The sequence below is a fragment of the Cupressus sempervirens genome, chromosome 3 (assembly GCF_028749045.1).
Source record: "Cupressus sempervirens isolate cs-2001-9-10 chromosome 3, ASM2874904v1, whole genome shotgun sequence".
Taxonomy (NCBI): domain Eukaryota; kingdom Viridiplantae; phylum Streptophyta; class Pinopsida; order Cupressales; family Cupressaceae; genus Cupressus; species Cupressus sempervirens.
The window spans coordinates 838,946,844-838,960,910 of NC_143120.1; positions in this window are offsets into that span (position 1 = coordinate 838,946,844).

Below are 14,067 nucleotides of genomic sequence, written 5' to 3' on the forward strand. Positions count from 1 at the left end.
TTGTTGAGCCTGGGTGCCTCTCTTTTCAACATCTTGATCTTTTTCTTCTAGTACATTCAACCTACTCTTCTTAAGCACTATGATGCTCTGATTCTAATTGTTAGAATTCTTCAGAATAACTAAGAGGAGAGGAATCAATCATCCAAGGTCCATATGTACAAATAAAACTTTTCAATGCTTAGTAGACCCATATTCATAAAACCTTTTCATGCATACATCCATCAGATCATACAATACATAAACTTTGTAGGTTACTATCCTAGGTCAAAACAACTTTGCAAAAATGTAAAGATGAAACATAATAGATTCAATAACACATTTGACACGAGGATTTTATGTGGAAGCCCAATTTGGGAAAAACCACTAGTAACATGCTACTAATTCTCACTCTTCTAAAGTGATGCCATGTAAAAGGCCAACCCTGTTAAAGGTTACAATACACACTATTAAAAGTGACATGGTTAAAGGATTTCAATCACCTTGTTAGGAGTGAGCCTTGTTAGAGGACTTTAGACCATTCCATTAGAATGTCACTCAGTTAAAGGATTTACAAATGACTGTTAGGTCAACCTTAATCCAAAGGATTTACCCTAGACCTATACAATGATTATAAAGTAATAGTAAGGCTTGATCTGATAACAAATTACAACTCACTTGTAGATTACAAATCTTTTCTTTAGTCCTCCATTCTGCTTGGCTTTCACACACTTCAACTCTGATCGATAGTTTGCCCTTCAACCATCCATACTCTTAAGCCTTCTTGATTTGCATGCCAACTGCAATCTTTTTTATTTGGCCACTGAATGAAGCAATACCCTAGACTCCTTGTCTTCCTTAGGTTCTCGCACATGGCAACCTTTGCTTCAATTAGCTTTCTCTATAAATAGATAATTAATATCTGTTTCCACTTAACCACAATCATCCATTTTAGTGTTAAGTAGGATTAGGTAGGATACAATGAATCTACCCCATTTTCCATTTGGTTCCTCTAGAAACTTCCTCTACAATCTTCCTTGAATTCACCTCAAAATGATTTACCTTGAATTATGTGCCACCAACTCATCATAGTTATCTTCCACATGTTTCACACAATTAAAGAAAAAAAATAGTTGGCTCAAATTTGTCAAATCTTTGATTTAACATAAATACTAGCACTTGGCAACAATATATTTTCACTCGGCTTCTATATTGTTCTTCCACTTAGCTAGCACTAGTTTACTCAATGATCACTAAAGTTTACTGATGCTTGGCATCAACTAAACTTTACTTGGCATATATTGACAATCACTCAACTTGCACTACTTTTCATTTTTTCTTGGCACCTCTTGTTTTTCTCTTGGCTTCCACTAATTTTTGCTTAGCTTGTACAAACTACTTGAGAAGCCTTGGCAAACACTTTTCATACTTGATCTTTTTCCAATCTTAACTTGAGTAATATTTTAATTTAGACTTTAAGTAGATAAGCAATACACTATAGTATCAATGTCTTACTTGGTCTAAGTGCTTCTTTTACATAGAAAATAACTCAACCTTTCTCTAGGTGCTAGTGTTATCTCCTCTTTTCAAATCCTATTCATCAATCAACTAAATGATAGCTTTCAAACCAAAAAACAATTGTCTCACTAGCAGGTAGCAAGTTTGACATTATTTACAAAATAATGATTATTCCATTACAAGTTCTTCACTTTAAAAAAATCTCATATCAACAGCAATATCAGGATCAAACATCAAATCATCAATAATCATGCATCATATCAACTTCAAATCAATAGACATCAACAATCAGACACTCAATCATCAAAAATTGGCTAAAAGGAAGAAAATTGAGGCATTCTTTGAACTAATATGATTTTTGTATTAGCTCAAAGAGGGGCATTTGTGGACACCATAAAATTGGCAAAGACCTAAACAACATAAGTTTCAATCAAATAACAAAATATAAAGACAAAATCAAAGAAATGAGGAAAATTTAAAACTTTCAAATCAATTACAATGTCAAGTCATTTGAGTATTTAATCAATTAATTACCCAAACCCTTGATCAAATTCAAAAAAAAACAAGATCACTTTCAAAGAGGAAATTCAATTTATAAAATAAAAAAATAAAAATAAAAGGAAAAAGATAAAGACAAAAAGTTGAAAAGAAATGCATCATTTAATAAATCAACTAAAATCATTTATCCTCTCAAAAATGAAATCTGCCCTTTTTGAAATTTAAAAGAATTGAAAATCCCTATTTATCCTAACAAACCAAGTCTGTTAGACTATTCTTCTTGGGGTTTTGTGAAATATTTTTAGTTTCACCCTTGCCCTTAGTAAAAGGTAAATCCTAGATCTTTACCCCAACCCCCTTTTGAAATTCCATAAACAAAAGGTAAAATCAAGAGCAAAGGGACCCAAGTTTTATGCATCCTTACTATAGGCATATTAGAGCTAGCATTTGATAATATATTTAGCATAATTATTATAGAATTTTTAGCATCATTTTAGCATTACCTAGCATTATTCAGCATTGTTTAGTCTCATGCATACACATATCTTTAGCATTTTCATTTCTTATCTTCATATGTCTCTCACTTCATATTGATCTCATAAAGTCTTTCGTAGATCTGCATAAATAGCATAATCCCATTCTAGAACTCTCACTAAGATGTTAGTCTGAGAGAGATTTTAGCAATTATAGTTAGGCAAACATGAGATGTTCGTAGATGCATTATTTGGTAGGTGTTTCTTGGGTCTAGATTAGTTCATTATTATTCTAACTACATTCTACACCAAGGTCTCATGAATACATGTTTCCCCTGTGTACATCTATATTATTTAAGTTTGATTAAAATTAAAAAAAATCTCAAATCTAGACATTTTTAAATATAAAAAGTTTTAAAATATTTTTGAATACTATTATTTAATATTTTAAAGTTATTAGTTTGATTTTTTAACTCATTATAAACTAAATAAATTATATATAGTTTAATTAAATATTATTTATTTTATTATTTTATACAATATAAATTTATATATTATAACACACAACGATTTTGGCTTTTACAAGATCACATCAATATTTTAATCTCTTTAGATCCCCTTGTGATCATGCGAAAAGTAAAAAATACACAATAATTTCAAATTTTGCAAGATCATACCAAGGCTTTCATCTCTTCAAATTAACTTGTGATCATAAAAAGGTCAAGAATAGTAGACAACTTTAGTCTGCGATCATGTCGAAGGAGCATTAAAGTCTTCCTACGATATGCAAAACTCCTTTGATGCCAAAAACACACAAGGTTTTTGAGTGCCTAGTAATATGTCAAAAGAATAGAACATTTCTTATGCCAAGAACTCACGATCATGCGAAAATTAAAAAACATGGAATAGTTTTGGCATGCGATCATGTCAAAGGAGCAATAAAATCTTCCTATGATAAGCTAAACTCCTTTAATGCCAAAAACACAAAATATTTTTGAGTGCTTGAGAATATGCCAAAAACACTCAATACTTCGTGTGCTGACAACAAACAAAACTTAGCCCATGAATCCTTGGTTATCTTATTCCTACCATTAAAATTGATCCAAAATATATCTTCAAATATTAACTTCTTTTCTAATACTGTAATCAAATATGTAAAATTAAAATGAACAAATACCTATATTACTAATATTTTTAAATTACTTCTTAAAATTAATACTAAATTTAACATTAATATAGTACACTTTTATTAAATTGGGGAGATTTATTTCAATCACTTTTAGAACAAGAGTTGTTCTGAAAGTGCTTTAGTCCATGCCTTATGTAGATTATAAAGGGTTTAAATAGTGTTCAAAACTTGAAAGTAATTTGAACATAATATGTGTATGTATAGGGAAAAAAAGGATCTATAGTTGAAATTTGAAGCTATTATAGAAATTGAACATATAAACAATGAAATTAGAGAGAGATGTTAGTAATTGGTCATTATATTGTCATTTGTTGTGCTGAAATTTTTAGTTGTTTAAAGAATATTTAAAGAATCAATTTAAAATTGAATCTTAAAAAACAATATATTATTAATTATCAAAATGAATCATTGTTTATAATTTTTCCATATACAACAAAAAAAAATTATTAAATTGAGTTTGGAAAAAAACTAGGAATGGTTACATAAACATAAATGAGAGATTGATTTAAGTTATTAAACAAGAGACATAACATTTTTTACAGAGACATTACAATGTGTGTGTTTTATGAATCATTATATAGATAATAATTCTAATAGGAATACTAGTATATAAGTGAAAATGCAAAAATTAAAGAAATGGATCAATTTTATAATCATTATGACAAGATATAATAGTAAAAGAAATGTATCTATTTAATTATTATGAGAAGATATAATATACATGGTGATTGCATCTAAGTAGAAAGTCTACAAAGACATCATTTCATGGTAGAAAAATAGATTGATGGCATTGTGTTGTAACAAAGGGCCAAATTGGCTAAACAAAATCTGAAGCATGCAACAACGATTGATAACAGAGGCCCATTTTTAAGAAATGCAAGATCTTCATTTTAGCTAATGGTTTCAACTATTGAAGCAATACCAACTATGCATTGTTTAGAAGAAAGGTTTTCACTCTCAAATGAGGAAAAAATTGTTTGATTAACTCATTCTAAACATGTACTCAGTTATGTTAGGCATGGAAAAAGAATTTAGAATTTGCATATTAGAATCTAATGCATGTCAATGGCATTAAACTTGAAGTGTTGATTGTTGTAACTAATAAAGTCCAGAAAGGTAAGATTGTATAATTTAGAAAAATACAAGCAATTGCATGGGAAGTAAAAGACAAAAGAAACTAGTCATAATAGTTTTTCTTTTCATTGCAAAGAAAATGCGAAGTCATAACATATTTTTTATCGGCAAAAAAATAATTGTGATATTGCTATTAGGATTTAACTGTGTGATTTTGAATCAAACTCATTGACCCATGTTTCATGAGTAGCGATTCAACACGAATCCATCTCTCATGAGAATAAATGGAACACTTAGCACTCATTGGATCTAGGTGATGCACAAAAATAATTATCAACTTGTTTTTAAATAGTATAAGCTAAATTGTTGAGTATTTAATTGATAGAAAGTTTGTAATATGGTGGAAAAGTGTTTGAGCAATATGTTGGTTATGATGTGCTTTTGATGAAAAAAGTGTACAAAATTGTATGCGGTTGTGAGCTAAAGCTTCCAAAAACCTACAATTTTAAAAAGTAAGAAAAGTCAATATATTAGAGTAAATTTTGTAAGAGGGAATCAAATTAGATAAGATTTGTAATAGAATAAATATATTCCTTTGGTTAAGTAGAGTGAGCTGTAAGTATTTAAAATGTCTATAAAAATTGTGGTAGCACTATGAACATTTGAATTGCAAAATAAATGTCTTCTATATAATCGCATAAATGAAAGGAAACTATGGAGGTTGAAGCAGGTGGGATGTTGAGAAGAGAGTGATCATAAGCAATGTTATTGGAAAGGTAAATGTAAATACATTAGGCAATAGATATGCCATAGTTTGAAAAAACTAATGTTTGTGGAGTAAAGTGGGATTACCTTGTGGAGATGGCAGTTGCTAAGAAATGACTCTTCAAAATTTGATGATTTGTTTGAATGATCTACAATTCAAAAAAGAAGAGTGAGGTCAATATGAAGACATATTATAAGAACTGATATTTTTACATTGTGCCAATGCAAAGTAATAGTTTTAAGAGTATTACATGTGTGTTTTCTTTTTTGATGTCAATGATGGAATTTTTCATTGTCATTGTGAATGTTCCTTGTATTTCAAATGCATGATAAATACTATTTGGACCTATTCTTTTCATAGTTTTGAAATGGTATTTTTGTAAGCTTTGGCAAGTTTTCTTCTAACAATTTCACATGCAAGTTGCAATCAAGGATTCCAATTTCACTTTCGATTATGCATTGTAGGAAAGGTTGATATGCAAAAGTAGTTTTTTTTGCACATTTCATATAGTAAGTGTTGGGGGTATTTGAACTACAACATACATAAATTATGTGGTGACATGAAGTACAAAGTGGTTGGTATGGTGAGAGGTGTGCATTTTTTGTTTTCAAGATCCTATATGCCTGCCATAGAAAGGTGATGTTTAGTAGAGAAAATGGAAAATTAGATTTAGTAAAATGAATGTAAATGATTGTAGGCATTTATTATAGGGAACTATAATTTTAGGTTCCTATGTATTTGAGGAGGCAAGTGTTTGCAAGAAATCCTTTGCGTATTCATCATTGAGTCTGTCAATAAAAGTGGCTAGACCTAATTTAATGAAAGTTGAACCTTTTCCACCACTGTGTGCAACATTTTTTAAGAGTAGGAAGGGGGTTTTTGGTTCTATTTTTTATGTAAGTATAATTTCAATGCTTTCATAGGGAGTTGTATGTGTTTTGGGAACTATTAGCTACAAGGAGAAGGAGAGATTGTTAGTTGGTGGAAACAAAAAACTATAAGAAGTAAGATTTGTGTTTATTTGAAATCACTTATGTAATGCCTCCATCATAAAATAAATGTATTTAATTAAACCTTGTTAATGGGTCAATTGATTTAATGTATCTTGGACCCATCTTTATTTTTGTTTTTGTAGTTTGTGTCATCGTCGGCTATCTTTGTACACCCTCAAAAAGTTTCTCGACGGGTATTTAAGCATGGCTTGTAGGTAGTCAATAGACATGCTTTTGAATTATTATTTTATGAACTATGAATTCCTATTGGAGTACCAGATCATTCACCATTTTAGAAGTGAAAGATTTTCCCTTTTGGCTTGTGCAGTTTCGGTGGGATTCAACCCTCACCCTATTCCATTGTTGCATGTAATACTTCACTCAGATCTGGAAAATCAAAGCACCATCTTCTGGAAAATATTAATCAATTATCTCTATATTTACTTCTCCATTTTTTCTTGTTCATGATTATATTGTTTGCATTCCTTTCCACTATATTATTCTATCTATACATCTGCATCATCAAACAATCTCAAGATTGTCGCTGAACATCACCATACGGCTCACATATTGGGCAGTCTGTTGAGCATCCTAGGCACCATACAGATTCAACCATTCATACCATATGGCCCTAAAGTATCACTTAAACTATCACTGTATGGTCAACAAGAGATACTTTACAACCTGGCATCCTCATCGTACAGACTAGATAGACATTGTACGGCCCTCTAAAACTCTCCCATATGGCCCTATTTGTACCCAACATATGGCCTGCAAATATTCTCCTCCTAACACCATAAAAACTATCCTATCAAATGTATAGCCAAGAATCTTCCATGCAATCAAGTTTGGCTACTGTACGACCTCTAGTGACCTTCTGTATGAACTTGCCTGAGCAACCATTCTAAAGTTGACTGTACGGCATCTGTACATCACCAGCATAGTAGACCACACACCATTATTTTATTGTTTGTACTAACCTTGGAGGAGGACGGGAACATTACAGTTGTTATCAAAGCTTTTGATCTTGCATGCCTATGGAAGTGAATGCAAGTTTATACTCAGAAGCGAAGATGAAATAACCCTATTGATAGAATGGTAGATCATTAGGATCTTATGACAGAACTCGTGAATCTTTTAAGAGAGATGAACAGAAATAAAATGCAAATCAACAAAACCCAAAGGCTTATGTAGAAAACTCCACAAAAATTGGTCGAGGGAAAGACAGCAGGAGAACAAAATGGGCATAGTGATGATTATATTTCTGGAAGGACAAACTTTCAACCCTCTCACTCTCGACCCTTGATACCCATTTTCCTTCCAAGGATAGAAACACCACACAAAGGAAGAGAGGCCACTTTTGAGGAAATGCAAAAAAAACTTTAGGAATATTGGTAGAATGCAAATATGGAAGGTGATATATCTTATAGAGACTATGTTGATCTAAGAATCAGATATTCTAGTGAGGGAAATTGTGGTTATTTTAATGATGATCTCAGGAGAAGATTGGAAAGGTGAACTTATCTCCATTTGATGGATTTGGAGTCATTACCACACAGTCATGGGTCCTAAAGGTAGATACCTATTTCCAACTCAATCCAATGCCTAAAGAGGAAGCAATCAAGTTTGCAACACTTCATCTAGAAGGAGTGGTGCATGAGTGGTGGCATCATGGACTGGTCACTCTTGGACACAACCAAGTAACCTCTTATACTAAGTTCACTAAGAGACTCATTTATCATTTTGATGGGAAGGATCCTGAGCTAAACTTCAAAGATCTAGCTCAGCTAAAGCAAATGGGCACAATAGACAAATATGTCACTGAGTTCTAAGGGCTATCAATAGTAGTCATAGACATCTCTGAAAGACGTCAAATTGTGTTATTCATGGATGGGCTGAGAGAGCCTTTGAGAGGCTGGATCAAAGGGTTCAACCCATGTACACTCAATGAAGCTATTAAGAAGGTGTGTGACATGGCCATATCTTCCTCCAAAACTCACATTGTTACACCAACACCATCCCCACAAGAAGACAAAAACAAGGATCCAATTCAGAAAAAACCTCAATTTGATGAAGATTCCTTACAAGAGGTCCAAAGGAAAAAGCTTTGTTTCACGTGCAAAGAACCATGGGGTCCTAGTCATTGCTACCTTGGGAAGGGAAAGATTCACTACATTGAGGTGATGCAAGATGATGACAAAGATCAAATACCTATAGTCACCAAAATTACCTAGCAGGGGAGAATAAATGCCCTAATACAAAAAGGGGGTTCCATTACTACCCTCACTACTTTGAATGAAGGTGATATCTTCAAAGTTCATCGCACAATTCACAAAAAATGAGTCCCAATCATGATTTATAGTAGTGCCACACTCAATTTCATCAAATTCATTTTTGGTCACTAGTAAAGGCCTGCACAATTGAGCATGGAGGATTTGAGTTCAAGGTTGTATGAGGAACCTTGTTAACTTGCACTCATGTGATCCCATGACTACAAATTTCCATGGAAAACTATACCCTAGTAGATAATTTCTTTGTCATAGATTTGGTTGATACTAATATCATTTTGGGCATCTAGTGGTTGGAAACTCTTGACTAGTACACTCAGTTTCAAAAGTATGGACTTTTCATTCAATATGGATGGCAAGAAGGTGTTGCTAAGAGGAATGTTAAATAAAGGATTGTGGGAAGTCACAATCAAGAAGATGGAGGCAATTTTTAAATAGGATTTGGCCCCAGACACTGCAAGTAAAAACAAGATAGTCAACACCTCACCGCATTCCTTGGATAATTGGCGGCCCATCTATTGGCCAAGTATTCCAAGAACACTTTTGCATGTGAGTTGATGGTTGGTTATGTACGCAATGAAAGATACAAGGTTATTGGTGACATCATTTACTTTGACAAGAAGATCTACTTAGTACCTAATTCGGAACTAAAGGAGCTGATTATGGAAGGTTTCCTAGAACCGAGTTTACATTTAATTGAGGACAAGAAAATTTTGGGACAGGAGGACTGTAATGTCCCTATCATAAAATAAATGTATTTAACTAAACCTTGTTAATGGATCGATTGATTTAATGTATCTTAGACCCATTTAATTTTTGTTTCCATAGTTTGTGTCCCCATCGGCTATCTTTGTACACCCTTAGAAAGTTTGCCAATGGGTATTTAAGCATGGCTTGTAGGTAGTCTATAGGCATTATTTTGGATTATTTTTTATGTACTACAAATTCTTGTTGGATTTCTAGATCATTCGCCATTTTGGAAGTGAAAGATCTTCCCTATTTGGCTTGTGCAATTTTGGTGGGATTCAACCCTCACCCTATTCTATTGTTGCATGTAATACTTCATTCGAATCTAGAAAATCGGAGCATCATCTTCTGGCAAATATTAATCAATTATCTCTATGTTTACTTCTCCATTTTTGCCTATTCATGGTTATATTGTTTGCATTCCTTTCCACTATATTATTCTATCTGTACATCTGCATCATCAAACAATCTCAAGATTGTCATTGAACATCACCATACTGCTCACATAGTGGGTGGTCTACGAGGAATCCTAGGCACCATACAGATTCCACCATTCATATCGTATGGCCCAAAATTATCACTGTATGATTAGCAAGAGATACCATACGGCCTAGCATCCTCATTGTATGGACTATAGAAACACTATACGGCCCTTTAAAACTCTCTCATTTGGCCCTATTTGTACCCAACATATGGCCTATAAATATTCTCCTCCTAACACCATATGGAATGTCCTGTCAAATGTACAACCAAGCATCTTTTGTGCAATCAAGTTTGGCTACTGTACGACCTCCAGTGGCCTTCCGTATGAACTTTCCTGAGAAACCATTCTGAATTCAACTATATAGCATTCGTACATCACCAACATAGTAGACCACACACCATTATTTTATTGTTTGTACTAACCTTGGAGGAGGACGGGAACATTAGAACTTATAGTTGTTGCACCAAAAGGAAATTCTCCATCCTTAAACTACATGCAAAACTATGTTGGTTCTTTTTCGTAAGATGTGATGAGCACACCTAATATCCCAACTGAGTAGCTATTTGGTGATTTTAACAACTAGGAAATGGTTGCATCTAGTGTAAGAGTTTGTTCCTTGCAAACTTTGTCAATTTTTTCAATTTTTGTTTCTGAACTGAGTAGAAGAGAATAATATGTGCCTCATATTTCAAACTATGATTTTTTTTTATTGTGAATGTTTTTATTCAAATGCTTGTGTCTGGAGATAGTTGGGGCAAGAATTGGGTAATTAATTTATTATTTAGGTTGGTTGTTATGGTTATTTGGCCTACTACATCAATGAGGTCAACATGTACAATAGTTTTCTTTGGTTCACCTGGTGAGTAAGATTTGAAGATAGGCCCATACATGACTAATACATCACCTTCAAAGATTTTGCCAGATTTAGTTTTAGAGATGTCATCAATGGTAGATGCCTAAGTTGTTTCTAACTTTGACCTACAAAAGTTTGAACAATAGCTATAAGGTATTGTAGGGTAAGATTAAAATCTAGATATTTGAAAAATATTCAACAATGAAAAGAATATAAATAGTTGCTTTGAAGTAATTTGATATGCCAAAAAAGTATTTTTCAAAGCTATGAAAGGACTAACTTTTATTTTATGTTCATTGCCATCTATATCGCTTGGATTGTTGGTGGGGGGGTTTGCTAAAGTGAGGAGTCCATTTGTGAGTTGTTAAAAAGTATGTTAGATGGAATGTTAAAAAGTAAGTCAGTTGGAATGATACATGAAATTGTCATATAGAATAGAAGGCATGATATTTGTAAGTAAAAGAGTATGACAATGTAAAGAGAGGGGAGTACTTATTTTCAGGATTTCCATGCTTTTTGGAGAGCAAGTTGGATTCATTTCTTGGATCTTCCATTATATTATGCAAAAAAATTGTATATGATATCTACAAGAACAAATATACAATTAGAAAAGATAATTAGAAATTGATAGGATAGCACATCATGCTTTAATAGATGGAATAGATAAATACCTATAAAAAATTTTATACTATGACAATGTCTTTTGTGAAATTGCTACAGACAAGATGACTTTGTCTTTTTTGAGCTACAAATAATTATTGTATACCTGAAAACACCAACTAGGTTTGAGGGGGAGAAAGTGATTGGAAAAGGTGCAAAGAGAAAGGAAGTGTAAAATTCATGTACAATAACCTAAGATATAAGAAATATAGTACCTGTAATAAGTGCATGTAAGTAATGTGAGGGATGGCATTATTTTCTTCAAGGTGTGGCTTAACATGAATGAATTGTTTTACCATAAAGGTAGAGTTTTGTGTATTATATATGGTTTTTTAAAGCTATTGCAAAGTGATATGTCCAATATGTGTCTACTACAGTAAATTTGAGAGTAGAAATATCTATATTTTGTATCCAAAAATGGTCGAGTAAACTACCACATTGTTTTTTTTTTTTTGTCAAACTATGCATGTCGATGTTAAAGTCTCCTATAATAACCAATTTTCTATTTGGTGATTGTGAGTTGATGATGTTTTCTATTAGATACAATAGTTCAGAAATTGGTGTTGTTGGTGTCAAATACAAATTTTTAATGTGTAGTATGCTACTATTGTGAAGCAATATGTCAACTGTCATAGATTCCAAGTATTGTGTTGCAAAAGTTTCCATTTTCTGAAATGTACTTGTTTTGGCACAACATGTTAGTAAGCCATGGATAGCTTTTGAAGCATAATAATTGAATTTCTCATTTAGTAATGTTGGATGTTGAAGATCATTGTGTCTTTTTTCTTAGAGGCACAATATAGTTGCAGCAAGAAAATCGTGATCATTAGCTATTTCTTGTGTATGCAATGCAAAGTTATGTGTATTCAAAGAGCATACAATAAAATTGGTTGATGTTGCAAGAAGAAGACTATGTTTTAGTTTCTAATTTGTTGTTGTTTGAAGTTGTTGCATTTTACTGTCTACTTTTTTTTAGAGTTTAACATTTTGGTGCTCCAATTTGTGTATTAGGTACAATGATTCAATATTTCTCACATGCAAAAGGGTAGTGTAGACAAGACCATGTTGGTAGACTTTGAAGGGTTGAAAGCTAGTGTATTCGTTATTAGACCTTGTGCTCTATGGGTTGTCCTTGCACATGCTAGCTACAAAGGGAATTGTCTTTAAGTGATGATTTTTGTAGTTGTTTTTAGTTTTTTAGAAATTATCATTATTGGCATCCATGAAGAAAAAATAGAACCTTTGTATAAACTTTGGTATTTTATCGATGCAGATTTCCAATAGCTAGGTCATGGAATTGAATTCAAACTACATCTTCTTGTTCAGAGGTGTGCATTTGGAAAATTCCATCTGCATCATTGACTAGGCCATCTCGTGTGTCAAGATTCCATACAATTAGATCAACTAAAATTCCTTTCTTTACAAGTATAGTGGTAGGCAATGAGCATTTCTTACTTTGGTAGTGGCTATTGTCAGTGGCTTTATCTTTTTTATCAATAGCCTCTAAGACATGGAGCTTAGTGGACAAGTAGTTCAACATTTTCTTATTGTGTTCATCGGCTGTTGTATTTTTTTGGAACAAGTAGGGAAGTCTTGGATCATTTGGAGGAGACTTGTAACATGGTGTATTCAAGTAGGAGATATCTTGATTAGTTTGTTGAGAATTCCTCATCCAATTTAGTATGGAGATTAAAAAAAAATATTTATTTGCCTAATAGTAGTGTGTAGTTGGAAGCATGTAATGACATCAATCCAAAATGTGTATGGAATTTTGATATTATGTATTGTTGGTTCTTCAAATATCTAAGCATCACATACAAGTTGTGCTTGATAAAAATATTCATAGAATATCATCTTGACATTGCCAAAAGGAGTGGTTGGCATGTGTTTTATTTGACAAAGCCTTTTGTCAATATTGTAAAGCATTGTAGATCCAATAAGGGATGCCTCGTCAATAAGAATGACTTTTAACTAGTCAACTATCTTGCTTAAGCTATCGAGTGTGTTTGAGTCTAAAGGAAACATTTTACATGTATTGTATGGCAAGTGAAAAATAAAATGTGTGGTGTTTCCACCCACATTAAATGCAGCTTTCCTTATTGAAGTAACAGTAACCCCTTATACTTGAGTGGGTCACTATCTAATTGTTTATCATAGAATCAAATCAAAGATTGGAATATAACTTTTTCTGTAAAAGTTTTTCATGTACCAGCTCCACCTATCAAGAACAAGTACAATGGTTTTTGCGGTGCAAGTCTCTTTGTCATTACTATATCTTTGACTATAGATTGTTGTTCTTTATTTAAGGTTCTTTGTACAGTAAAATATTCTTGCTTACTAAGCAAGAATGGGTAGGCTACTTCTTTGTAATATGATGTGCAACTATCAACTATGCTTTTGGAATTTCTTTCATGTCTTAGGTCATTGATTATGTCAATTTATTCTATTTCATTTTGTTGTTCATTTTGGTCAATGTCATCTTGAAGGTCTATTGTTTGATACTTGGCAATGTCATCTTGTGTTGCAACTTCGTTAATATCGCCACATCT